Consider the following 26396-nt stretch of genomic DNA (forward strand, 5'->3'; position numbering starts at 1 on the left):
GCTAATCCTCCTCTTTTTGCTGAGGAAGACCAGCCCTGAGCTAACATCTATTGCCAATCCTCCTTCTTTTTTTCCCCTTTTCTCCCCAAAACCCCAGCAGAGAGTTGTACGTCATAGTTGCACATCCTTCTACTTGCTGTATGTGGGACGCTGCCTCAGCATGGCCCAACAAGCAGTGCATTGGTGTCGGTGTGCACCCGGATCCGAACCTGGGCCTCCAGTAGCAGAGCCTGCACACTTATCTGCTAAGCCCCAGGGCCGGCCCCCCCCCCCATCTTTGTTTTGAATCTGACCTTTAAGTCAGAGCCATCAATCCTTCCCTAGCTTCCATTCCTCCAATCCGTCCTGATTCTCCTTTGACTTCTCTTGCCTCTCCTTGTTAGTCTGTGCTGGCTTCTTCTCTTTTACCCACTCCACAAACGTTGGTGTTATTGAGAATTGTGGTCTTGGTTTTCTTTTCTTATTATCATGTTCTCTTAGAGCCTTTTTACTATTTATGTACCTGTGACTTCCAAGTCGATGTATTTACCTTCAGATCCATCCTTGAGATCCATCCAGAGCTTTAATATCATTGTCTCCTCAAAATACATACCTCCTCACTGGCCCCATGTGAAATTTATATTACCCCATTTTATAGATGGAAAAACTTTCGAGTCCCAGAAAGCCTAAGCAACTTGCTCAAGGTCCTTAAGATAGAAAGTGGCTGAATCAGCCTTTAAACCCGGACTTGTCTTTAAAGCTTGATTTATTTACACTATAATATGTCAGAATACGTATACCGTCTTTCTCTCTTTTTCTCTCATTATTCTGTGAACTTCTTGCAGGCAAAAGTTTTGTTCGTTTTTATATCCTAACATCATTTTGTATCCTGAGTTCCTGGCACAGAGAAGATGTCCTCTAAAAGTTTGGACAGTGAATAATCACGATAATTCCAGGGCCTATATTTTATGTCTGTGATAAAATAGTATGATTGTAAAATGTAAAATACCAATTTACTCCTTTTATTTCCCACTCACTGCTAACATTATTTTGTCCCATCTGTTTTGTCCAGCCTATTCCGGTTACACATAATATTTTTTTTCTTTCTGGAATAAAATGAAACACAACGTGGCTGCTCTGAATTACAGACGGTAATTGATCATGTCCACTTTCACTAAGCTGAAGCTAGGAAACGACCTTACTGTTTAATTTGGGTGCTTCCGGTAACACAGCTGCATACAGCAACTGCAAATTAGTAGACTGAAGAAGCCACATAGCTCATGCCATGCGATGAAGGATTAACTAAAAGAATGACTATAGTAGAAGGGTGTTCTGCCACAGCTGTGAGTGCCATTGTAGTCTACCTTCTTACATGGTTTTGCCTCTTTTAAATCAATGGACTCTGGAGAGTTCAGTCTGTGTGAGAGAAAACGTATCACATGGTGCATTTGCTTCTATTCATTTTTATTGTCCAGTCACACTACAGCAAGCTCGTTTGTCCACTCTAATTTGCCCACCTCTTCCAAAATGCTTCTCATTCTGAAGAGGGAATTCTCACGCAAATACCATAAGCCTGTAGCAATTTTCTGCAAAGTACAATGAAGTTGAGTAACATTTTCCCACTCTTCCAAAATTGCCTCTTTCCTCAAATATGAACAGTTACTAATTTGTTCCTTAGGTTTATGGCTCTCCCTAATTGGAGCCAATCATGCTGGGTTCCATAGGATCACTTATATTTAGTTGACAATATCATTCCATAGGTAACAAATAAAATATTTAAGTTTTCTCCAGCTGCAGTCAAAGTTTGAAATGATGCTTTTTGAAAAATGCAAGCGTGTGGTTTTGTTTTTTTATGTCCTATTCATTATGTAATCCCCTTTGACAAGTTTATTCATTTACTGACAAAACATTAAACTGAGAAATCATAATATCTACCAATGAGAAGGAGGAGGTATGAAATGAATTCAGCAGGATTTCTTCTCACGAATCTTGATCTTAGCTTTAACGAAGTTTGATTTTCACCTGTTGGTGGGGACATCAAAATGAAAGATTTAAGTATAACTTATGTGATTCTAATGTTTTAAAATCCCGTGGCATGTCAAATTCTCAAGCTACTGAAACAAGTACATTTCACTTTCTGCTCATCAGTTTATTGAACTTATTCCATTGTATCTCAATTGTAAAGCCTTGTAAATTCCTCTTTCCTCTCCTTAGAATATCTCTTCTGATTTTACAGATTTTTACCAGTCCACATCCCAATCCCAAGAATGTTTGTATGTTAATGTATGTTTCTCGTAACTTCTACAAGAATGTATGCTACTTGAGAGCAGCTTTTATACCTTCTTTACATTTTTATCTCTGCAGCATTTAGCAGAGGGCTTTGAAATAGCTGGTGTTCAGTGTTAGCTTGAGAGGAACTAATCTGTCTGTCGAAGTCTTACACCTTGTGATATTGAAACAGAGTTATTGTCTCCATAAAAAATTATGTTCCTCAATTAATATGTAAGAAAGTATCGGCTCAAGAGTAAAAGTAAATGTGGAATTAAATGGAAATTGTTGCGTATAAGAAATAACATGCAAATCAATAACAAAGTACTATTACTTTATGATTTTTATTAGCAGGAAAGGACAGGCTGTGGAAACAATGCGGGTATGTAAACTTCAGTTTGGACGAACTGAAAGAAAATTCCAAGGCGGTTTGAGATTGTAGACTATTGTTAAGGATGCAGTTGGGTGAGAAGCAGGGACGTTAATATCTGAATTTATTTGATCTTAATTCTTATGGGCTCTATGCTTCAATACTTTGTTCACTCACCCAAGGACTAAATGGGTTCCAAAGACGCAAAGTCGAGTAAGATTCGATGCTGCCCCGAAAAGCACGTCACACCATAGTGAAGGGAAATATTATCAAGTTCAAAGATGACTAGTTTTAAAAACCCAAATAAAGAGCAATAAAATATCAAATATGCCTTTAAGAAGTCATGCTTATTCTCAAACCTAGTCTAGGCCAGTTGAACTAATAGAGATGGTTACTAGTAGAGTTATTTGCTTTAAGGTGGTTCACTTGGAAAGAAAAGAGCTATGCCAAGATACTTGTGCTGTGTTTTCCTTTAAACTGTTCTTCACAGCCACCCCGCAGTGTCCGGATGTCTGAGGACAATAGACCTGAATATTATGAAACAAGTCTGAGGGCTTGGGGAGTCTCCAGCCGAGAGTTTCCCTGAGGGAAGAGAATGTGTGGATGTGCTTCCTTGGTCCTATCCGGGTGCTCACAGAACCACTGCACAATTGACGTAACAGTAGAATGTGACTCCCATGGTGTACTCTACAAAGTGCTGGGACTGCTTAGAGCATGTGTACGCATGCTCAAGTCAGACAGCACGCAGAATAACAATCAAACTCTGGGGCGCCTGCAAGGAAAAGTTAGGCAATTGAATTGATGTCCTTTTTCTTTGTCATAGGAATAATTCTAGCTGAGAAGGTGCCTGATTTTGATATGACTGCCTCTCTTCTACTTCTGACAGTTCAAGGAGGAAGGAAAATTAAATGTCCTGAGTATTTATTATGTATCAGGTAATATCCTGGGCACTTTTACTAGGATCAACTCATTTGATACTCATAACAGTCTTGGGAGAGAGGTATAATTATCTCTGTTTTATATATAATGAAGTCAACCTTAACTAAGCTGGTAAATAGAACTTAGACTTGAACTTCTGTGTATTTCAATGTAAAGCCTTCATGCTTATTAATCATATAGTCAAATATTGAACTGTGGAGAGGAATAGTGAATAGAACGTACTTAATCACCGGTTAACCCAACATGTTAAAAAGATGATTTACTTCTACAAGCAGGTAGTATGATTTAAAAATGCACCAGATCTGCCGTTACTACAGGCCAAAGAATCTTCTACTGGAGATCCTATGATATCATCAATTACTTGTTCACTATCCAGGTAGAAATTTTCACTCAGTTTTGTGCAGTACCACAACAAAAGCTGCAGAAGAATACTTACAGGTTAGAGTTAGGAATCATAAGGAAATTTTGGACCCAACAGCTAAGTAGATACTGGACAAGATTACTAAAGAAATTTATGAAATCTCCTTGCCAAGAGATATTTAAAAGTAATAAAACTAATCAGAATGTCCTGGAATGCTTTACATAAAATCCAGAGAGATACTGGAAGATTACTTGATTTTTCTCAAAAGCATTTTTTCATTCTACTGTCTTGAGAATCTTGAGTATTATAAGCTTCTTAGGAAAGATTTGTATATGCTGTATCATATTCGTAGATTGTTAGTTAAACTTGATATACATTAATTTAAATGCATTATCATTACCTTTTTGTAATAAATGTTGAGATAGCTAATTTAAGAATTATAAAAATTATCACATGAGTAAATATGACAGGTCCCACTTTTGCATTTTTTTCTAGTTTTATTGAAATGTAATTGATATACAGCACTGTATAAGTTTAGGGTGTACAGCATAATAAATTGACTTACATACATTGTGAAATGATTACCACAATAAGTTCAATTAACATTTATCATCTCATATAGATACAAAAGTTTGTATATATACAAACTATTTTTTTCCTTGTAATGAGAACCCTTAGCATTTACACTCTTAACGACTTTCATATATGTCTTACAGTGGCGTTAACCAGAGTCATCATGTTGTACATTACATCCCTAGTAATTATTTACCTTATAACTGGAAGTTTGTGCCTTTTAACCACCTTCATTGAATTCAACCTCCTTCCACCCCCTGCCCCCGGTAACCACAAATCTGATCTCTTTTTCAATGTTTTTTTTTTTTGTTTTTAGATTCCACATATAAGTGAGATCATATGGTGTTTGCCTTTCTCTGTCTGACTTATTTCACTGAGCATAATGCCTTCAAGGACCAGCCGTGTTGTTACAGGTGGCAGAATTACGTTGTTTTTTATGGCTGAATAATATTGCGTTATATATGTATACTACAACTTCTGCATCCATTTATCCATTGACAGACGTTTAGGTTGTTTCCACGTCTGGGCCGTTGTAAATAATGCTACTATGAATATGAGGATGCAGATATTTCTTCGACATAGTGTTTTTTCCCCTTCGGATATATTCCCAGAAGTGGAATTGCTGGATCATATGGTAGTTCTATTTTCAATTTTTTGAGGAAGCTCCATACTGTTTTCCATAGTGGCTGCACCAATTTATAACGCTACCAACAATGTACAATGGTTTCCTTTTCTCCACATCCCTGCCAACATTTATTATCTCTTATCTTTTTGATGCTAGCCATTGTAACAGGTACTAGGTGATTTGTGGTTTTGATTTGCATTTCTCTAATGATTAGTGATGGTTAGCATCTTTTCATGTGCCCGTTGACCATTTGTATATCTTTGGAAAAATAGCTGTTCAGGTCCTTTGACCATTTTTCAATTGGGTTATTCATTTTTTTGCTATTGAATTGTATGAGTTCCTTGTATATTTTGGATATTAACCCCTTATGAAATATATGGTTTGCAAATATTTTTTCCCATTCCACAAGTTGCCTTTTTATTTTGTTGATTCTTTCTTTTGCTGTACAGAAGCTTTCAGTTTGATACAGTGCTACTTGTTTATTTTCTATTTTCTTGCTTGTACTTTACATGTCATATCCAAAAAATCATTGCCAAGACCCATGTCAAGGAGCTTCTTTTCTACGTTTTCTTCTAGGAAGTTTATGGTTTTAGGTGTTATATTTAATCTTTAATCCATTTCAAATTAATTTTTTTGAATGGTGTAAGATAGGAGACTAGTTTCATTCTTTTACATGTGAATATCCACCGTTCCCAGTACCATTTATTGAAGAGACTGTCTTTTCTCCATCGACTATTCTTGGCTCCCTTGTCAAATATTAGTGGACTGTATATGCTTGGGTTGATTTCTGGGCTGTTGATTCTGTTCCAAAGGTTTGTGTTCTGTTTTTATGATAGTACCATACTGTTTTAATTACTATTGCTTTATGATATGGCTTGAAATCAGGAAGTGGTCTGTCTTTCACTTTGTTCTTCTTTCCTAGGATTGCTTTGGCTACTTGGGGTCATTGTGGTTCCATATACATCTTAAGATTATTTTTTCTATTTCTGTAAAAAGTACCATAAGACTCTTGATAGGGATTGTATTGAATCTATAGAAGGGTTTTGATAGTATTGACATCTTAACAATATTAATTCTTCCAATCCATGAACACAGGATACCTTTCCAGTTATTTGTGTCTTTTTCTATTTCTTTCATTAGTGTCTTGTAGTTTGCAGAGTAGAGATCTTTCAACTCCTAGGTTAAGTTTATTCCCAAATATTTTATTGTTTTTGACACTATTGTAAATGGGAATTCTTAAAAATTTCTTTTTTAGCTAATTCATTATTATTTTATAGAAACACTACTGATTTTTGTATGTTAATTTTGTATCTGAAACTCTACTGAATTTGTTGATGATATCTAACAGGTTTTTGATGGATTTTTTAGGATTTTCTGTATATAAAATAATTAATCTGCAAATAAAGACAATTTTACTTCTTTCTTTCCAATTATGATCCTTTCTATCTTTTTCTTTCCTAATTGTTCTGGTTAGGACTGCTAGTACTAGACTGAATAGAAGTGATGAAAATGGGCACCCTTGTCTTGTTTCTGATCTTAGAGGAAAAGTTTTCAACTTTTCACCACTGAGTATGATGTTAACTGTTGGCTTATCATATATGGCCTGTATCATGTTGAAGTTCATTTCTTCTGTACCTAATTTCTTATGAGTTTTTATCATGAACAGATATTGATTTTTGTCAAATGCATTTTCTGCTTCTATTGAGATGATCATATAATTTTTTCTTTCATTCTATTAATGTGATGTAACACATGGATTTGCCTATGTTGAACCAACCTTGCGTCCCAGTCATATATCCCACTTGATTATGGTGAATGAACCTTTTAACATACTGCTGAATTTGTTTACTAATACTTTATTAAGAATTTTTGAGAGAGAAGTCAAGATGGTGGTGTAAGCAGACTCTGAACTCGCCTCCTCCTGTGGACACAGCCAATTTACAACTGCTCGTGGAAAAATTACCCCTGAGACAGCACTGAAAACTGGATAAGAGGAACTCCTGCAACAAATGACAATCCAAATTGAGGTAGAAGAGGCAGAAATTCCCTTCTGGAGAGAAAAATTACCGCCTTCACAGGCCGCAGCACATCACGGCTGCCTGGGAGCCGCCCAAAGGTATGCAGCTCTCCCTGGAGAAGTGGGGCACTGAGCCAGGGAGCGCTCCAGCTGTGGGCGTTTTATGGACCCAGCACAATCGAGACAAGTGGCATAATATCTGACTTTGCCTGCTACTGAAACATTGGGGAGTATCCCCAGAAAAGCTGGTTCACAAAGAAATTAAAACCAGGTCTTAAATGGCCCATGCAAAAACTCACCCATTTCAGAAAGCAACCTAAAATTACCAGAAAGAAAGGTGCACAGTGCTTTGGTGAAAAGAGACTCACCTGATAGGCCCTGAGTGCATCTCGGTGAGAGTTGAGACCTCTCCAGGGACTGGGACATTGGCAGCGGCCATTGTTGTGGCCTGGTGTGAGCATGCTGACACAGACACCATTGGAGTTCTCCCTGGGGCCTGCTACCCCAGGTCTGCCCCACCCACTAGAGCACCAACTTAATTCAGCTTAGCTAGGGCAGGCAGCCCACCCTAGAGACTGGCCCCTCCCAACAACAAGCCCTCAGGCAAATTATGGGCCTGCATAGATGGGTGACTGGATTCTCTGAAGCCTGGGAACTAAGCCAACTTCAGTGGGGCAGGGGGTGCAAAGAAGTGGGCGGAGAGTGTGGGGGTCCCGCCATGGAGACTCTGGGCCAACTTCAGGAGGTTGGGGCATGCACACTGGGCAGGACTGTGTTGACTGTGTGTGTGGACCTGTGGGCGGTGGGGCTTGTCAACTGCAGAAGACTTGTGTTTCTCAAAGACCGACATAGGGGGTTTCCTCCCCTTCCAAAGCCTGAAACAATTGGGTGCTCCTGTGTCTGAGGCCAGCCCCACAAGGCTGCAATCCTCAGAGAGCTGACAAGAGACCTAAAGGCTGGAGGCTTATAGCAATTGTAAGGCCCTGAGCCTAACAACCTGCCATGCTGGGGGCCTACTCACTTAAAAGAAATACGGCAACACAAATGTGGTATTAGAACTTGCAGCCAACTGTGCTGGGGCTCACCGCACCTGATAAAGAGACTGAAGGGCCCACAACAACTACAAGCAGCTGAGCATTACAAGAGCAGGCCAGGAGCATAACTTGGCCTCCCTGGGCACCTACAGGGAGAGCAAACACACCACAACAGAAGGACACACGTAGCCCCCATAGGGGTCACCCCTGGAACATTGAGAACTGAGGGAAGCACACTGCAGGCCTCCTAAGGCATCACTTATATAAGGTCACCTATGCAAGAGCAGGAGACGTAGCTGACCTACCTAATACATAGACACAAGCACAGGGAAAGAGGCAAAATGAGGAGGCAAAGGAATACATTCCAAGGAAGGGAACAGGAAAAACCCCAGAAAAGGAACTCAGTGAAACAGAAATGAGCAAGCTACCTGACAGAGAATTCAAACAAAGAGTGTTAAGGATGCTCACTGATCTGGGGAGAAGAATAGATGAACTCAGTGAGAATGTCAACAAAGAAATGGAAGATATACAAAAGAACCAATCAGAAATGAAGAATATAATACTGAAAATGAAAAATTCACGAGAGGGACTCACTCAAAAGCAGAGTAGAGGATACAGAAGAACAGATCTGCGAGCTGGATGAAAGACTAGAATAAATTACCCAAGATGAACAGGTAAAAGAGAAAAGAATTAAAAAGAGTGAGGACAGTCTAAGGGACCTCTGGGACAACATCAAATGCACTAAAATCCATGTGATATATGTCCCAGAAGGAGAAGAGCAAGACAAAGGGGCAGAGAATCTATTTCAAGAAATAATACATGAAAACTTCCATAACCTAAGGAAGGAAGCAAACATCCAGGTACAGGAATCACAGAGAGCCCCAAACAAGATAAACCCAAAGAGGCCCACACCAAGACACATCATAATGAAAATGTCCAGAATTAAAGAGAGAATCCTAAAAGCCACAAGAGAAAGACAAGTTACATACAAAGGAAACCCCATAAGGCTATCAGCTGACTTCTCAGCAGAAACCTTACTGGCTGGAAGAGAGTGGCACGATATATTTAAAGTGCTAAAAGGAAAAAACGTACAGCCAAGAATACTCTACCCAGCAAGATTATCATTCAAAATGGAAGGAGAGATCAAAAATTTCCCAGACAAGCAAAAATTAAAGGATTTTGTCACCAAGAAACCAGTGCTACAAGAAATGTTAAAGGGACTGATTTAACGGGAAAAGAGGAGACCACAAATAGGAAAAATTATATATTTCCATGAAAAGAGGGCAATGGATACAAATGCACAAAAAAGAGGTTAGATATGATATCAAAAACATAAAATGAGGGAGGAGGGGAGTTAAAGAGTAGAGCTTTCAGACAGAGGTCAAACTAGGGAGACCATCAATTCTGTATAGAAGGATAAAGGAACAGAGAAGGACTACTAAATCACTGAGAAAAAAAAAAAGGTAAAAAATGGCAGTAAGTACATACTTATCAATAACTAGTTGAAATGTCAATGGACTAAATGCTCCAATTAAAAGGCATAGGGTAGCTGATTGGATAAAACACCAAGACCCATATATGTGCTGCATACAAGAGACACATTTCTGGTGTAAAGACACTCACAAACTGAAAGTGAAGGGATGGAAAAAGATACTCCACGCAAATGGCAATGAAAAGAAAGCTGGGGTAGCAGTACTCATATCAGACAAAATAGACTTGAAAACAAAAACTGTGAAAAGAGACAAAGAAGGGCATTACATAATCATCAAGGGAACAATCCATCAAGAGGATATAACACTTGTAAATATCTACGCACCCAATGTAGGTGCACCTAAATATATAAAGCAATTATTAACAGACATAAAAAGAGAAATAGACAGTAACACAATAATAGTAGGAGACTTTAACCCTCCACTTACACCAACGGATAGATCATCCAAACAGAAGATCAATAAGGAAACATTGGCCTTAAATGACACACTAGAACAGATGGACCTAGTAGATACATACAGAGCATTCCATCACAAAAACGAAGAATACACGTTCTTTTCAAATGCACATGGAACATTCTCCAGGATTGATCACATATTAGGCCACAAAACAAGTCTCCATAAATTTAAGAAGATTGAAATAATACCAAGCATCTTTTCTGACCACAACGGTATGAAACTAGAAATCAACTATAAGAAGAAAATCAGAAAAGCCACAAATATGTGGAGACTAAACAAAATGCTACTGAACAACGACTGGGTCAATGAAGAAATCAAAGAAGAAATCAAAAAACACATAGAGACAAATGAAAAAAAAATACGACATGCCAGAATTTATGGGATACAGCAAAAGCGGTTCTAAGAGGGAAGTTTATAGCAATACAGGCCCATCTCAACAAAGAAGAAAAATCTCAAATAAACAATCTAACAATGCACCTATAGGAACTGAAAAAGAAGAACAAACAAAGCCCAAAATCAGTAGAAGAAGGGAAATAATAAAAATCAGAGCAGAAATAAATGAAATACAGACTAGAAAAACAATAGAGAAAATTAGTAAAACCAAGAGCTGGTTCTTTAAAAAGATAAACAAAATTGACAAAACTTTAGCTAGACTAACCAAGAAAAATGAAAGAAGGTACAAATAAGTAAAATCAGAAATGAAAGAGGAGAAATTACAACAGACACCACAGAAATACAAAAGATTATAAGAGAATACTATGAAAAGCTATATGCCAACAAATTGGACAATCTGGAAGAAATGGATAAATTCTTAGAAACATGCAACTTTCCAAAACAGGATCAAGAAGAAGTAGAGAATTTGAATGGACCAATCACCAGTAAGGAGATCGAAACAGTAATCACAAACCTCCCCAAAAATAAAAGTCCAGGACCAAATGGTTTCCCTGGTGAATTCTACCAAACATTCAAAGAAGACTTAATACCTATCCTTCTCAAACTCTTCCAAAAATTTGAGGAGGGGGGGAAGCTCCCTAAGTCATTCTACGAAGCCAACATTACCCTGATACCAAAACCAGAAAAGGACAACACAAAAAAAGAAAATTACAGGCCACTATCACTGATGAACATCAATGCAAAAATCCTCAACAAAATAGTAGCAAATCGCATACAACACCACCTTAAAAAGATTATACACCATGATGAAGTGGGATTTATTCCAGGTATGCAGGGATGGCTCAACATTCGCAAATCAATCAACGTCATACACCACATTAATAAAATGAAGAATAAAAATCACATGATCATCTCAATAGATGCAGGGAAAGCATTTGACGAGATACAGCATCCCTTTATGATAAAAACTCTGAATAAAATGGGTATAGAAGGAAAGTACCTCAACATAATAAAGGCCATATACGAGAAACCCACAGCTAACATCATCCTCTATGGTGAAAAACTGAAAGCTATCCCTCAAAAAACAGGAATCAGACAAGGATGCCCACTGTCACCACTCCTATTTAACATAGTACTGGAAACCCTAGCCAGAGCAATCAGGCAAGAAAAAGAAATAAAAGAGATCCAAATTGGAAAGGAAGAAGTGAAACTGTCACTATTTGCAGATGACATGATCTTATATATAGAAAACCCTAAAGAATCCACCAGAAAGCTTTTAGAAGTAATAAACGAATATGGTAAAGTTGCAGGATACAAAATCAATGTACAAAAATCAGTTGCATTTCTATACACTAACAATGAAGTAGCAGAAAGAGAAATTAAGAATAAAATCCCATTTACAATTGCAACAAAAAGAATAAAATATGTAGGAATAAACTTAACCAAAGATGTGAAAGAGCTGTAGACGGAAAACTATAAAACATTGCTGAAAGAAATTGAAGAAGACACAAAGAAATGGAAAGATATTCCGTGCTCTTGGATTGGAAGAATTAACATAGTTAAGATGTCCATACTTCCTAAAGCCATCTATAGATTCAACGCAATCCCTATCAAAGTTCCAACAACATTTTTCACAGAAATAGAACAAAGAATCCTAAAATTTATATGGAACAACAAAAGACCCCGAATAGCTAAAGGAATCCTGAGAAAAAAGAACAAAGCTGGAGGTATCACACTCCCTGATTTCAAAATATACTACAAAGCTATAGTAACCAAAACAGCATGGTACTGGCACAAAAACAGACACACAGATCAATGGAATAGAATCGAGAGCCCAGATATAAACCCACACATCTATGGACAGCTAATCTTTGACAAAGGAGCCAAGAACATACAATGGAGAAAAGAAAGTCTCTTCAACAAATGGTGTTGGGAAAACTGGATAGCCACATGCAAAAAAGTGAAAGTAGACCCTTACCTTACACCATACACAAAAATTAACTCCAAATGGATTACAGACTTGAATGTAAGACCTGAAACTATGAAACTTCTAGAAGAAAACATAGGCCATACACTCTTTGACATTGGTCTTAGCAACATATTTTCAAGCACCATGTCTGACTGGGCAAGAGAAACAATAGAAAAAATAAAGAAATGGGACTACATCAAACTAAAAAGCTTCTGCACAGCAAAGGAAACCATGAACAAAATGAAAAGACAACCTAGCAATTGGGAGAAGATATTTGCAAACCATACATCTGATAAGGGCTTAATCTCCAAAATATATAAAGAACTCATGCATCTCAACAACAAAAAAACTACCAACTCAATTAAAAAATGGGCCAAAGACATGAACAGACATTTCTCCAAAGAAGATATACAGATGGCCAACAGACACATGAAAAGATGTTCAAAATCATTAACTGTCTGGGAAATGCAAATCAAAACTACAATGAGATATCACCTCACGCCCGTCAGAATGGCTATAACTAACAAGATAGGAAACAACATGTGTTGGAGAGGATGTGGAGAGAAGGGAACTCTCATACACTGCTGGTGGGAGTGCAAACTGGTGCAGCCACTATGGAAAACAGTATGGAGATTCCTCAAAAAATCAAGGATAGAACTACCATATGATCCAGCCATTCCACTGCTGGATATTTATCCAAAGAACTTGAAAACACCAATGCATAAAGATACATGCACCCCTGTGTTCATTGCAACATTATTCACAATAGCCAAGACTTGGAAGCAACCTAAGTGCCCATCAAGGGACGAATGGATAAAGAAGCTGTGGTATATATACACAATGGAATACTACTCAGCCATAAGAAGCGATGAATTCTAGCCATTTGTGACAACATGGATGGACATTGAGGGTATCATACAAAGTGAAATCAGTCAGAGGGAGAAGGTCAAATATCGTATGATTTCCTTCATTACGTAGTAGATAATAACAACAATAAACAAACACATAGAGACATAGATTGGATTGGTGGTTACCAGAGGGGAAGGGGGGAGGGAGGAGTGTGAAAGGGATAATTCGGCACATGTGTGTGGTGATGTGTTGTAGTTAGTATTTGGGGGTGAACATGATGTAATCTATGCAGAAATAGAAGTATAATGATGTACACCTGAAATTTATACAATGTTATAAACCAATGTTACTGCAATAAACAAAAAAAAAAAAAAAAGAATTTTTGCATTTATAATTCATTAGGGATTTTGACCTGTAGTTTTCTTTTCTGGTAGTATCCTTTTCCTGCTTTAGTATCAAATTCATGCTGGCCCTGTAAAATGAGTCTGGAAGTGTTTCTCCTTCAGTTTTTTGGAAGAGTTTGCAAAGAATGGGTATTATTTTTGTTTTTTTTCTTTTAATGTTTGGGAAAATTCACCGTGAAGCTCTCTGGTCCTGGGCTTTTCTTCATTTGGAGATTTCTGATTACAGATTCAATCTACTTACCAGTAAGTGGTCTGTTCAGGTGTTCTGTTTCCTCCTGATTTAACCTTGGTAGGTTGTGTGATTCTCAGAATTTTTCCATTTCTTCTTAGTTGGCCAGTTTGTAGGCATATGGTTGTTTGTAGTAGCCTCTTATGATCCTTTGTATTTCTGTGGTATCAGTTATAATGTTTCCTTTTTCATTTATAATTTTGTTGATTTGGGTCCTCTCTCTTTTTGTCTTTGTTAGTCTAGCTAAGGGTTTGTCAATTTTATTCATCTTTTCAAACAACCAACTCCTAGTTTGGTTAATCTATTCTATTGTTTTCCTATTCTCTATTTCACTTATTTCGGCTCTAATTTTTATTATTTTTTCTTTCTGTTAACTTTGGGCTCAGTTTGCTCTTTTTCTAGTTCCTTAAGGTGTAGAGTTAGGTTCTTTATTTGAGATCTTTCTTGCTTCTTTATGTAAAGGTTTATTGGTATCAACATCCCTTTTATAACTGCTTTTGTTGCGTCACATAAGTTTTTGTATGTTGTTTGTCTCAAGATACTATTTTATTTCCTTTTTATTTTCTTCTTTGATCTGTCGGTTGTTGAGGAGAGTGTTGTTTAATTTCTGTGTATTCATGAATTTTCCAATTTTCCTCTTGTTTTGATTTCTAGTTTCATATTATTGTGGTCAGAGAAGATACTTGGTATGATTTCAATATTCTTGAATTTAAGACTTGTTTTGTGGCCTAACACACGGTCTGTCCTAGAAAATGTTCCACGTGCACTTGAGAAAAATATGTATTCTGCCATTGTCAGGTAGAATGTTCTGTACATGCCTATTAGGTCCAGTCTATAGTGTTGTTCAAATACACTGTTTCTTTATTGACCCTCTGTCTGGATGATCTATCCTTTGTTGAAAGTGGAGTATTAATGTCCCTAACTATTATTGTATTGCTGTTTATTTCTCCTTTTAGCCCCATTAGTTTTTGCTTTATATATTTAGGTGCTCTGCTGTTGGGTGCACAAATATTTACAATTATATATGTTCTTTATGAATTGAACCCTTTATCTTTATATAATGATTTTTTCTCTTTTTACCATTTTTAGTTTAAAGTCTATTTTTTTCTGATATAAGTATAGCTAGTCTTGATTTTTTGGTTTATAATTTGCTTAAATATTTTATCCCATCCCTTCATTTTCAGTCTATGAGTATCTTTAAGGCTAAAGTGAGTTTCTTTTAGGCAACACATCATTGGATTTTGTTTTTATACATTCAGCAACTGTGCCTTTGATTGAAGAATTTAATCCACTTATGTTTGAAGGAATTATTGATAGGTAAAGACTTACTATTGCCATTTTCTTAACTGTTTTTTGGCTCTTTTGTAGATCCATTGTTCCTTTGTTCTACCCTGCTGTTTTTCTGTGTGTTTTGATATCTTTTGGTATCTGTATGCTTTGACATCTTTATCATGTTCTTTTGTGTAGTTACTACAAGTTTTTCCATTGTGGTTACCATGAGGCTCACATAAAATATGTTAAAATTATAACACCCTATTTTAAAATGATAACAACTTAACTTTACTAGAATTCCTAAACTTTACACTTTTACCTCTCCTCTCCCTCACAATTTAGGTTATTGATGTTGCAGTTTAAATATTTTTTATTTTGTGTGACTAATAACAGATTGTTGTAGTTATGGTTATTTTTACTACATTTGTTTTTCAACTTTTAAACTAAAGTTGTAAGTGAATTATTTAGCACCATTACCTTGTTACAGAATCTAACGTCGACTATATATTTACCATTACCAGTGAGTTTTATGCTACTTTATTATGTTTTTATGATGTTAATTAACATTCTTTTACTTCCACTCCAAGAACTCTCTTTAGCATTTCTTGTAAGACAGGGTTAGTGGTGATGAACTCCCTTAGCTTTCGTTTGTTCAGGGAAATCTTTCTTTCTCCTTCCTTTCTGAAGGACAGCTTTGCTGGATATAGAATTCTTGGTTGACAGTTTTTTCTTTTTATATTTTGAATATATCTTTCCATTCTGTCCTGGCCTGAAAAGTTTCTGTTGAGAAAGACACAAATAATTTTATGAGGGTTCCCTTGTATGTAACTTCTCTCTTTTGTTGCTTTCAGAATTCTGTCTTTGTCCTTGATTTTGACAACTTAATGATGATGTGTCTTGGTGCAGTCCTATTCAACTTTAACCTATTTAACCGATTTTCTATTTTCCCTTTTGATTTCTTCTTTGACAGACTGGTGGTTCCAGAGTGTGTTATTTAATTTCTACATATTTGTGAATTTTCCAATTTTTATTCTGTTATTGATTTCTAGTTTCTTACTATTATATTTGAAAAAGATGCTTTATATTATTTCAATCTTCTTAAATTTGTTGAGACTTGTTTTGTGGCCCAAACTATGATTTATCCTGGAGAATGTTCCCTGTGTGCTTGAGAAGAATATGTACAGGCATAGCTTGTTTTGTTGTGCTTGGCTTTATTGCACTTTGCAGATATTGCTATTTTTACAAGACCCTCCACCAGCAAAAAGATTACAGCTCACTGAAGGCTCACATGATGGTTAGCATATTTTAGCAATAAAGTATTTTTAATTAAGATATGCACATTGTCTTCTTAGACATAACGCTATTGCACACTTAATAGACTACAGTATAGTGTAAACATAACTTTTATATGCACTGAGAAACCAAACAACTCATGTGACTCACTTTATTGAGATATTCACTTTATTGCAGTGGTCTGGAACTCAGCTCGCAATATCTCTGAGTTATGCCTGTATTCTGCTGCTGTTGGGTGGAATGTTCTGTTAGGTCCATTTTTGTCTATAGTATTATTCAAGTCTGCTATTTCCTTATTAATTTCCTGTCTGGATGATCTATCCATTGATGAAAGCGGGGTCTTGATGTCTCCTAATATTATTTTATTGCTATGTATTTCTTCCTTCAAATCTGTGAATATTTGGTTTATATTTATGTCTTTGGATATTGGGTTCACATTTATTTATAATTGTTATATTTTCCTAATGGATTGATCCTTCTATCATTATATAATGACCTTCTTTGTCTCTTGTAGCAGTTTTACACTTAGAGTCTATTTTGTCTGACGTAAATACAGGCACCCCTTCTCTCCTGAGTTTACCATTTGTAAAGAATATCTTTTTTTATCCCTTCACTTTCAGCCTATGTTTTCTTTAATTTTAAAGTGAATCTTTTGTAGACAGCATATAGTTGGATCTTGGTTTTTTTTTTTTTAATCCATTCAGCCACTCTATGTCTTTTGATTGGCAGTTTACTCCTTTTATGTACAAAGTAATTATTAATAAGTAAGGACTTACTACTGCCATTTTGTTCATTGTTTTCTGTCTGATTGTGGTTCTTTTGTGCCCTTTTACTCTCTTGCAACTTCCTTTGTGATTTGATTTTCTTTTATAATGATATGCTCTGATTCCTTCATCTTTTTGTGTGTGTATCTACTGTGTGTATTTTCTTTGTGGTTGCCATGGTGCTTACATAAAACATGTTAATGTTATGACTATTTTAAACTGATAACCACTTAACCTCAATCACATACAAAAACTACATTTTTACCTTCCCCCCCACACTGTATATTATTGATGTCATGCTTTGTATCTTTTATGTTGTGTATCCATTAACACTTTTTAAATTGATGGTTTTGCTATATAATTTTGTCTTTTAATTTTTTTTTTTTTCTGAGCAAGTTTCAGCCTGAGCTAACATCCATTGCCAGTCTTCCTCTTTTTTTTTTTTTTGCTTGAGGAAGATTGTCCCTGAGCTAACATCTCTGCCAATTTTCTTCTATTTTGTCTGTGGGTCACCACTACAGAATGGCTGACACGTGGTATAGGTCTGTGTCCAGGATCTAAACCCAGGCCACTGAAGCGGAGTGCACCAAACTCAACCACTAGGACACAGGGCTGGCCCTGTCTTTTAATTTTTATATTAGAGTTAGAAGTGATTTACAAACCCCATTATGGTATTACAGTATTCTGTATTTGTCTACATATTTACCTCTACTAGTGAGTTTCATACATTCATATGCTTCCATGTTGCTATGTAGAATCTTTTTGTCTAAACTTGAAGAACTCCCTTTATCATTACTAGTAAGGCAGGTGTAGTGGTGATGAATTCTCTCAGCCTTTTTTTTCTGAAAAAGTCTTGATCTCTCCTTCGTTTCTGAAGGATAGTTTTGCTGAGAACAATATTCTTGGCTGGTAGCATTTCTCTTTCAGCACTTTGAATAGATCATCCCACTCTTTTCTGGCCCACAAGATTACTGCTGAGGAATCTGCCAATACTCTTATGGGAACTTCTTTGTATATAATGAGTCAATTTTCTCTTGCTGCTTTCAAAATTTTCTCTTTCTTTTTGTCTGCTGAAAGTTTGTTTATAGTGTGTCTTGGCATAGTTTTCTTTGGGTTCACCTGATTTAGAATTCTTTGAGCTTCATGGATCTGGGTCTCTCTCTCTCAAGATGTGGGAAATTTTCAGCCATTATTTCTTTAAATAAGCTCCCTCCCCTTTCTGTTTTCTCCTTCTGGGACTCCCATAATGAATAATGTCTTCCCCTTCAGGTACTCCCATATATTGGTTCTCTTGATGGTGTTCCACAAATCCCTTAGACTTTATGTTTTTTTCAGTCCTTTTTATGTTTTTGCTCTTTTGACTGCATAATTTTAAATGGCCTATCTTTGGGTTCATTGATTCTTTCTTCTACTTGATCTTGTCTGAGTTTGAACCCCTCTAGTGAATTTTTTAGTTCAATTATTATATTCTTCAGCTCCAGAATTTATTTTTGGTTCTTTTTAATTATTTCTACTTCTTCTGAGACAGGCAGGGGCAAGGGCACCTTCCTTCAACTGGCTTGGCTCTGTGCAGCTTAGAGAAGGCACAGAACTCTCCTCTAAGAGGGAGGGAGAAATGGAGCTTGGATCCAACATCCCAACTTTTTGGTGCACTCGTGGTTTCTCGCCCTCCTCACACAGAATTCTGAAGGACCTGACATAGTCAGAACCAGAGAGAGCAAGAGATTTCAGGTTTCTGGGGAAAAAAAGGGCAGCCAACCAGGGAAGCTAGGAACCAAGGTACAGGACCTCAACTAGATTGACTGGTGAAGGTCTTTCCAAATCAAAGCTAGTCCATGAAAACTGGGCATTGCGGTTGTTTCTGAAAATGTGCAGACACGAATGCAAAGTCACTAGGAACATGAAGAATCAGGAAAACATAGCACAATCAAAAGAACAAAACAAATCCCCAGTAACTGATCTAAAGAAATGTAGACCTATGAATAGCCTGGAAAAGAATTCAAAAGAATTATCTTTTTTTTTTTTTAATTTTTTGTTTATTGCAGTAACATTGGTTCACAACATTGTAAAAATTTCAGGTGTACATCATTATACTTCTATTTCTGCATAGATTACATCATGTTCACCACCAAAATACTAATTACAACCCATCACCACACACATGTACCTAAGCTTAATGAGTTACAAGAGAACACAGATAGACAATAAAATCAGGAAAATTATACTTGAGCAAAATGAGAATATTGACTTTTGTCTTTGATTATTAACCTTATTATCTGGTAATCTTGCTAAATTCTCATCCAATCAAAGGATTTGTCTCTGGGTACTTTTAAGTTGTTCCTTCTTTCCTATTTCATACATTCTTGTTTTTATGTCCCTTATTGCACTGGCTAGAATGTTGTGATCTTAAATGGGATGCTTTTAATGTTTACCACTGGATGTGGTTTTTCTAATTGTTTCTCAGGTCAAATAAGTTTCTATCTATCTATTTCTGATTTGCTAAGAATTTTACCATAAATGCTGGTTTGCTTTTTTAAAAATTATTTTCTCCACTAGTTGAGATAATCTTATGGATCATTTTTCCCCTTTAACTTGTTCTATATACAGATCTAATTTTGAAACAATCTTGCATTTATAGAGTAATTCCATATGTCATGGTATTTTAGCTTTTTATAATGCACTACTCAATTTGATTTTTAATAATTTGCTTAGGGTGTCTGTATCAGTGTTCAATAAATTTGGATTTTAATTTTCCTTTCAATTACTGACCTCATCTTCCATTAATATCATAAAATAAGATTAGAGCATATTCCTTTTTTTTCTATTTTGTGAATACACTTGGGAAAGTTTGATATTATCTGTTCCTTGAATATTTTTCAGAACACCAATGCAAAATTAATTAGTTCTGTTTTATTTGGATATGGGGGGAGGGATGTAAAGGAAGATTCTAATCTACTTATTTTTGATTTCTTTCTTTTTGATAAGGCCATTTACTTTTCCAATTTTTCTTGAGTTAGTTTTTTAAATATTTTTTTCAGAAATTTATCCTTTTCACCTGAGTTTTTCCATATCTTTTTCTATACTTTTTGTTTCTACTAATCCTTGTACCTGACAGCTTGATTCCTTACTTTTAGTGACTTTTTTTCTTCATTTGTTTTTGCTGAAGTTATGCTAGTCTTTGTGAACTTTGCGGACATTTTTTGAAGTTTGTCCAAGAGTGTGTTTTCCCAGAGATTGTTTACGTTCTAATTCCCATCCCAAGCAAATGTGAACTTGAGTTAAAAATTTTTCAGAGGGAAATACTTGGTAGGACCTCTACTTACAGACCTATTTAGACATCTTCAGGCCCCACAAATCTCAGGCTTTAGGTCCCCAGCTCTAACATCAGATCAAAATTCTTGTTGGTTTGTTTACTGGTATTTTATGGCTTCTGAAAAATTTCTTTATTTTCCCATAAATCCAGACATGAGTTAAAATATATTTTGAAACTTGTCTAGTATTGAGAGGGAGTTGTCTAAACATTGACTCTGCCATAGCACAGATAATGGATTAACAAATATTTATTTATTTCTAATAATTTTATTTACCTTTTTAACTTTCCCTATTTAAACTAAAAGTTTTCATCTATGACTTCGAGAATGGAAGAAACAATAGATCATAAAGAACAAAAGAAGATGATTATCTGTTTTTGAAACACCAAAACGAAGGTCCTGGGACAAACAACAGATTGAAAAATTACTTGTGGATCCAGTTCCTTCTGTCAGTTCACTCACTCACCCAAGAGAGATTAGATTTCCTAGTTAGAAATAATTCTGAGAGCAATGACTAGGAACTAATTACTGAGAAAAGGCCTTGCATCTTGCCCATTTACCTAGCTCAATAATTTATTTGAAGGAGGATGAAAATTGCCTAGAGTAGACATTTTCTGGAGTCCCTTAGGCAGAAACTAGATGATCAGAATAACCAAAGGCAGCATGGCGTCAGAAAAATGGATTAGGAGTGGCTCTTCAGCATGTGTAGGCATTTGAAAAAAATTTCCATGACATGGGACAGTTTTTCTTCTGTCTTTCTGAGAGACGGTGCCAGATCCGAATTAGCCTTGTGGTCAGAGTGAGGGGCACACACAGCTAGTGCTGTCATCAACCAATGACAGGAACCATGCTGGTGCAAAGAAGATTCTTCAGAATCTAGCTCCTTAGAACATGATCCCCGCCCAGAGCAGTGGTCAGAGCAGCAGCTTCTTCTGGGAGCTTGTGAGAAATGCAGAATTTCAGGCCCCACCCCAGGTCTATTCAGCCTGAATCTATACTTTAGCAGGTTCCCTCAGAAGATGACAGCATGGAGCAATGAAGAAAACTGAAAGGACAGATAAAATAATACATGCCAGAAACTGAGGGCAGAGAACTTCAGAGTCCTCGACATCTCTTCTTCCTCTGTGATCACTGATTGACGCTACGCGAGCTCTCTGAGTAACTGGGGAAAGCAGAGAGGGGGACACTCTAATTGACAGAGAGAATCTCAGTTTTATAGGTTTATTCTAAGATTCAATGTCTACCTCCAGATAAATTTGTTCTTCAGATAGAGAGAACATCGAAAAAAGTTTCTTTTCTTTGGCATATGTAAATTTCACGGACTGAGATTTGTTTCTGCCACGTAAGCTTTATTTCTGCAAACAGTGTGTCACTTACATCTTTAAGGGCATAGATTACATTTCATAATTTTCAAATCACTCTCAGCACTTGCCCAGAATATTTCAAAAAGAATGTGATCAATAAATGCTTATAAATAAATAATTTTTATTTATAGACAAATAAATATAAATAATAGCAAATAATAGTATAATTTGCAAACTTTTTTTAGAATTGTTCCTTACATTTAATATTTCAGGGGCTAATTGGATGAGTTTCTTCTATCTGATTGGAAACAAGTCCCAGGATGAAGGAATCACCTTAGTACCAAAAAAGTAACCTTTCATTCACATTCACTAATTACCGAACATAGAGTCTGTTTCACAAAGGAAGAATATTAGTATTAGTGTCCGAATCATGCTTGCTTTTTCACAACAAATTGTTTTTTCTCTAAGTTTGTATACTCTTTTCTTACAGACATGTGACTTTAAAGAGGACCTTCAGCTTCTACCATTCTGAGATGGTTATTTGTCATGACTTATTTTTTCCCTTTCCTTGGCTCAGTAAGTTTTAATGCTAAATACCATAGCACTGAAGTGTCCAGTCACTACACTCAACACCAAGAGAAAAGAACACTTCAACAATTTTGATTAAAAAAAAAAATTTCTTGTGCTACCTTTAAAAAGAAGCAAGAAAGATTGTTAAATAGTCTTTCCAAGTTATGGAGTAAACCCATCACAGCTTCACTGGCTCTTTGACATGACATTTCTCTCTGAAGGTGGGGAAGTAACTTCTTTAGCACTAACCATCATTCCATCCTTCCTGTGTTTGTACATAATTGATTTAAATGTCTTAGGTTGTGCTCACCATAACAGCTGTAAAGGTACAAACACTGACTTCCATTTGTTCATTTGTTATGCAGTCTAGAGAAAGCTATGGTATACTTTGTAAAATCGTGTTTTCAAAATGTAGCCTCTTTCCTCGGCAGGGCAAGATGCACAGCTCTTCAGAGTGAACCACGACTGGTGAGCATCTGTGCTGATTAAATACAGCAAGATGGTTTATCCACAATCTTCACTTTTTAAAATTTTATTTATATAGTGTTATTTGGGGAGGAGAAGGGTGCTATAAAAACAAAATCTTTGAGTTTTAAAAGAATTTATTTGGAGCAGGGAATGCTTCCATGGTAAAATATTACATCTTTGTCATAGAATTGGTAACAATAGTTTAAATTCTAATTTTGCAAAATCACATAACATTTCCTGAAATATGACTATAATTGTCTTTATATCCACATGTCTCTCAAACATGAAAATTTGATGTAACAGAAAATATGTGTCAGAAATAATTAAGCATTGCATATGATATGTCCAAGGGTGAATCTAGTTAATGTTCATTGTACTCCACATCATAGTGAAATATTATGTGTTGTGCTGTGCCAACTTTAAATGTATTGTTTTTTTCCAAAATAACATCACAATTGTGGCTAAATTGTAAGACAGAAACTGATCTAACTACAAATTAACACATTTCTGTTCTCTCAGAGGTAGAATTGTGAATTCTTGAGTCACTTAAGAACAAGGTACCTTGTATTACCAAGGTGGTCATGGTTGGGTTAGAAATGTGACACATTTCAGCTAGTGCTTCAGAGAGTTGCTTTTTTTTAATGACATATCTATTAGTGGGATATAACTTAAAGCACTTTACTCTATTCTGTCCTATCCTAACTTTATTCTACCAGAGCAGCTGTCTTCTTTTTAATAGACCGAGATTCTGAATGACATTTAATCTTTTTCTAAACCACTTTATTGTGATACGATTGACATACAAAAAACTGTACCTATTGGATGTATACAAGTTGGTGAGTTTAGAGGTAAGTAAACATCCATGGCACCATCACTACAATCTCTGCCATAAACATACCCAACATGTCTGAAAGTTTCCTCTTGCCCTCTTTATTATTATTATTGTTCATGATAAGAATACAGCATAAGATCTGCCTCCTTAGCAAATTTTTAAGTATGCAATTCAATGTTATTAATGATAGGCACTATGATGCATAATAGATCTCCAGGACTTATGCATTGCATGACTGAAATTTTGTACCCTTTGACAAATACCTCCCCCTTTCCTCTTCCTCCCAGCTCCTGGCTGTTACCATTCTACCTTTTGCTTCTGTTAGTTTGATTATTTTACATTGCTTATATAAGTGGTATCTTGTAGTATTGGTCCTTCTGTGACTGGTTTATTTCACTTAGCTTAATATCCCCCAGGTTAATCCATATTGTTGCAAATGGCAGTGTTTCCTTCCTTTTTAAAGGCTGAATAATATTCCATTGTATGTATATAGAGCATTTTCTTTATCTATTCATCTATCAATGTATGTTTAGGTCACTTCATTGTCTTGGTTATTGTGAATAATGTTGCAATGAATATGTGAATGCAAATATCTTGTCAAGATCCTAATTTTAATTATTTTGGATAGATACCTAGAAGTGAGATTACCAGATTATATGGTAGTTCTATTTTAATTTTTTGAGGAACCTCTATAATCTTTTCCATAGTGGCTGCAGCAATTTACATTATCACCAACAATGTATAAGGATTCCCTTTTTCCACATCCTTGCCAACACTTGTTATCTTTTGATTTTTTGATAATAACTATCCTAATAGGGTGAGGTGATGTCTCATTGTGGTTTTGATTTGCATTTCCCTGGTGATTTGTAATACTGAGGACATTTTCATATACTTGTTGGCCATTTGTATGTCTTCCTTGGAGAAATGCCTGTTCAGTTCCTTTGCCTATTTTTAATTGGGTTATTTGTTTTATTGCCGTTGAAGTGTAGGAGCTCCCTATATATTTTGAATATTAATCCTTTATAAAATATATGATTTGCAAATATTTTCTCCCATTCTCTAGGTTGCCTTTTCATTTTGTTGATTGTTTCATTTTTGGTGCAAAAGTATTTTAGTTTAATGTAGTCCTACTTGTCTATTTTTTTCTTCTATTGCTTGTGTTTTTGATGTCATATTCAAGAAAACATCGCCCACACTAATGTCGAGAAGATTTTCCCCTCTGTTTTCTTTTAGGAGTAAAACTGTTAGAACTAATAAATTAATTCAGTAAAGTTGAAGGATACAAAATCAACATAGAAAAACCAGTTCCATTTCTTATACCAACAATGAATTGTCTGAACAAGAAATTAAGAAAACAATCTCATTTTCAATAGTATCAAAAAGAATAAAATACTTACAAATAAACTTAACCAAGGAGGTGAAAGACTTGTATGCTGAAAACTATAAAATGCTAATGAAAGAAATTAAAGTAGACTCAATACAGCACCCACAATTAACCCAACCATGTATGGTCAACTAGTCATAGAGTGCCAAGAATACACAATAGGGAAAAGATAATCTTGAACACATGGCTTTGGGAAAACTAAATATCCACTGGATTTGAAAAGAGTAAAATTGGACCTCTATCTTACACTATATGCAAAAATAAACTCAAAATGGATTAAAGCCTTAAACGTAAGCCCTGAAACTGTAAAACTCCCAGAAGAAATTATAGGGGAAAATTTCATGTCTTGGTCTTGGCAATGATTTCTTGGCTATGACACCAAAAGCACAGGCAACAAAAACAAAAATAGGAAAGTGGGACTACATCAGACTAAAAAGCTTCTGCATAGCAAAGGAGACAATCAACAAAATGAAAAGACAAAAGAATAGGGTAAAATATTTGCAAACCATATATCTGATAAGGAGATAACATCCAAAATTTTTAGGAACTGCTGCAACTCACTAGCAAAAAAAACAAACTGCCTGATAAAAAATTGGGCAAAGGACTTGTACAGACATTTCTTCAAAGAAGATATACAGTGGCCAACAGGTATATGAAAAGACTCAACATCACTAATCAATACAGAAATGCAAATAAAATCTACAATGAGATACCATTTCACACTCATTAGGTTGGCTATTATAAAAAAACAAAACTAAAAATGAAAAATAACAATTGTTGTTAAAGATGTGGAAAAATCGCAACCCATGTGCATTGCTGTTGGGAATGTAAAATGGTATAGCCACCATGAAGAACTTTATGGAGATGCCTCAAAAAATTAAGCATAGAATACCATTTAATTCAGCAATTCCACTTCTAGGTATATGCACAAAAGCATTGAAAGCAGAGGCTCCAACAGATGTTTGTATATCTGTGCTCATAGCAGCATTATTCACAATAGTCACATGATAGAAACAACCCAGATGTCCATCGATGGATGAATGGATAAACAAAATGTGGTACATGCACACCATGGGATATTATTCAGCCTTAAAAGAAATGAAATTCTGACACATGCTACAACATGGATGAATCGTGAAGACATTATGCTAAGTGAAATCAGCCAGTCACAAAAGATGACTACTGTTGATTCCACTTATATGTGGCACCTAGAGCAGGGAAATTTATAGGAATCAGAGG

Source organism: Diceros bicornis, chromosome 33 (assembly GCF_020826845.1).
Source record: "Diceros bicornis minor isolate mBicDic1 chromosome 33, mDicBic1.mat.cur, whole genome shotgun sequence".
Lineage (NCBI taxonomy): Eukaryota > Metazoa > Chordata > Mammalia > Perissodactyla > Rhinocerotidae > Diceros > Diceros bicornis.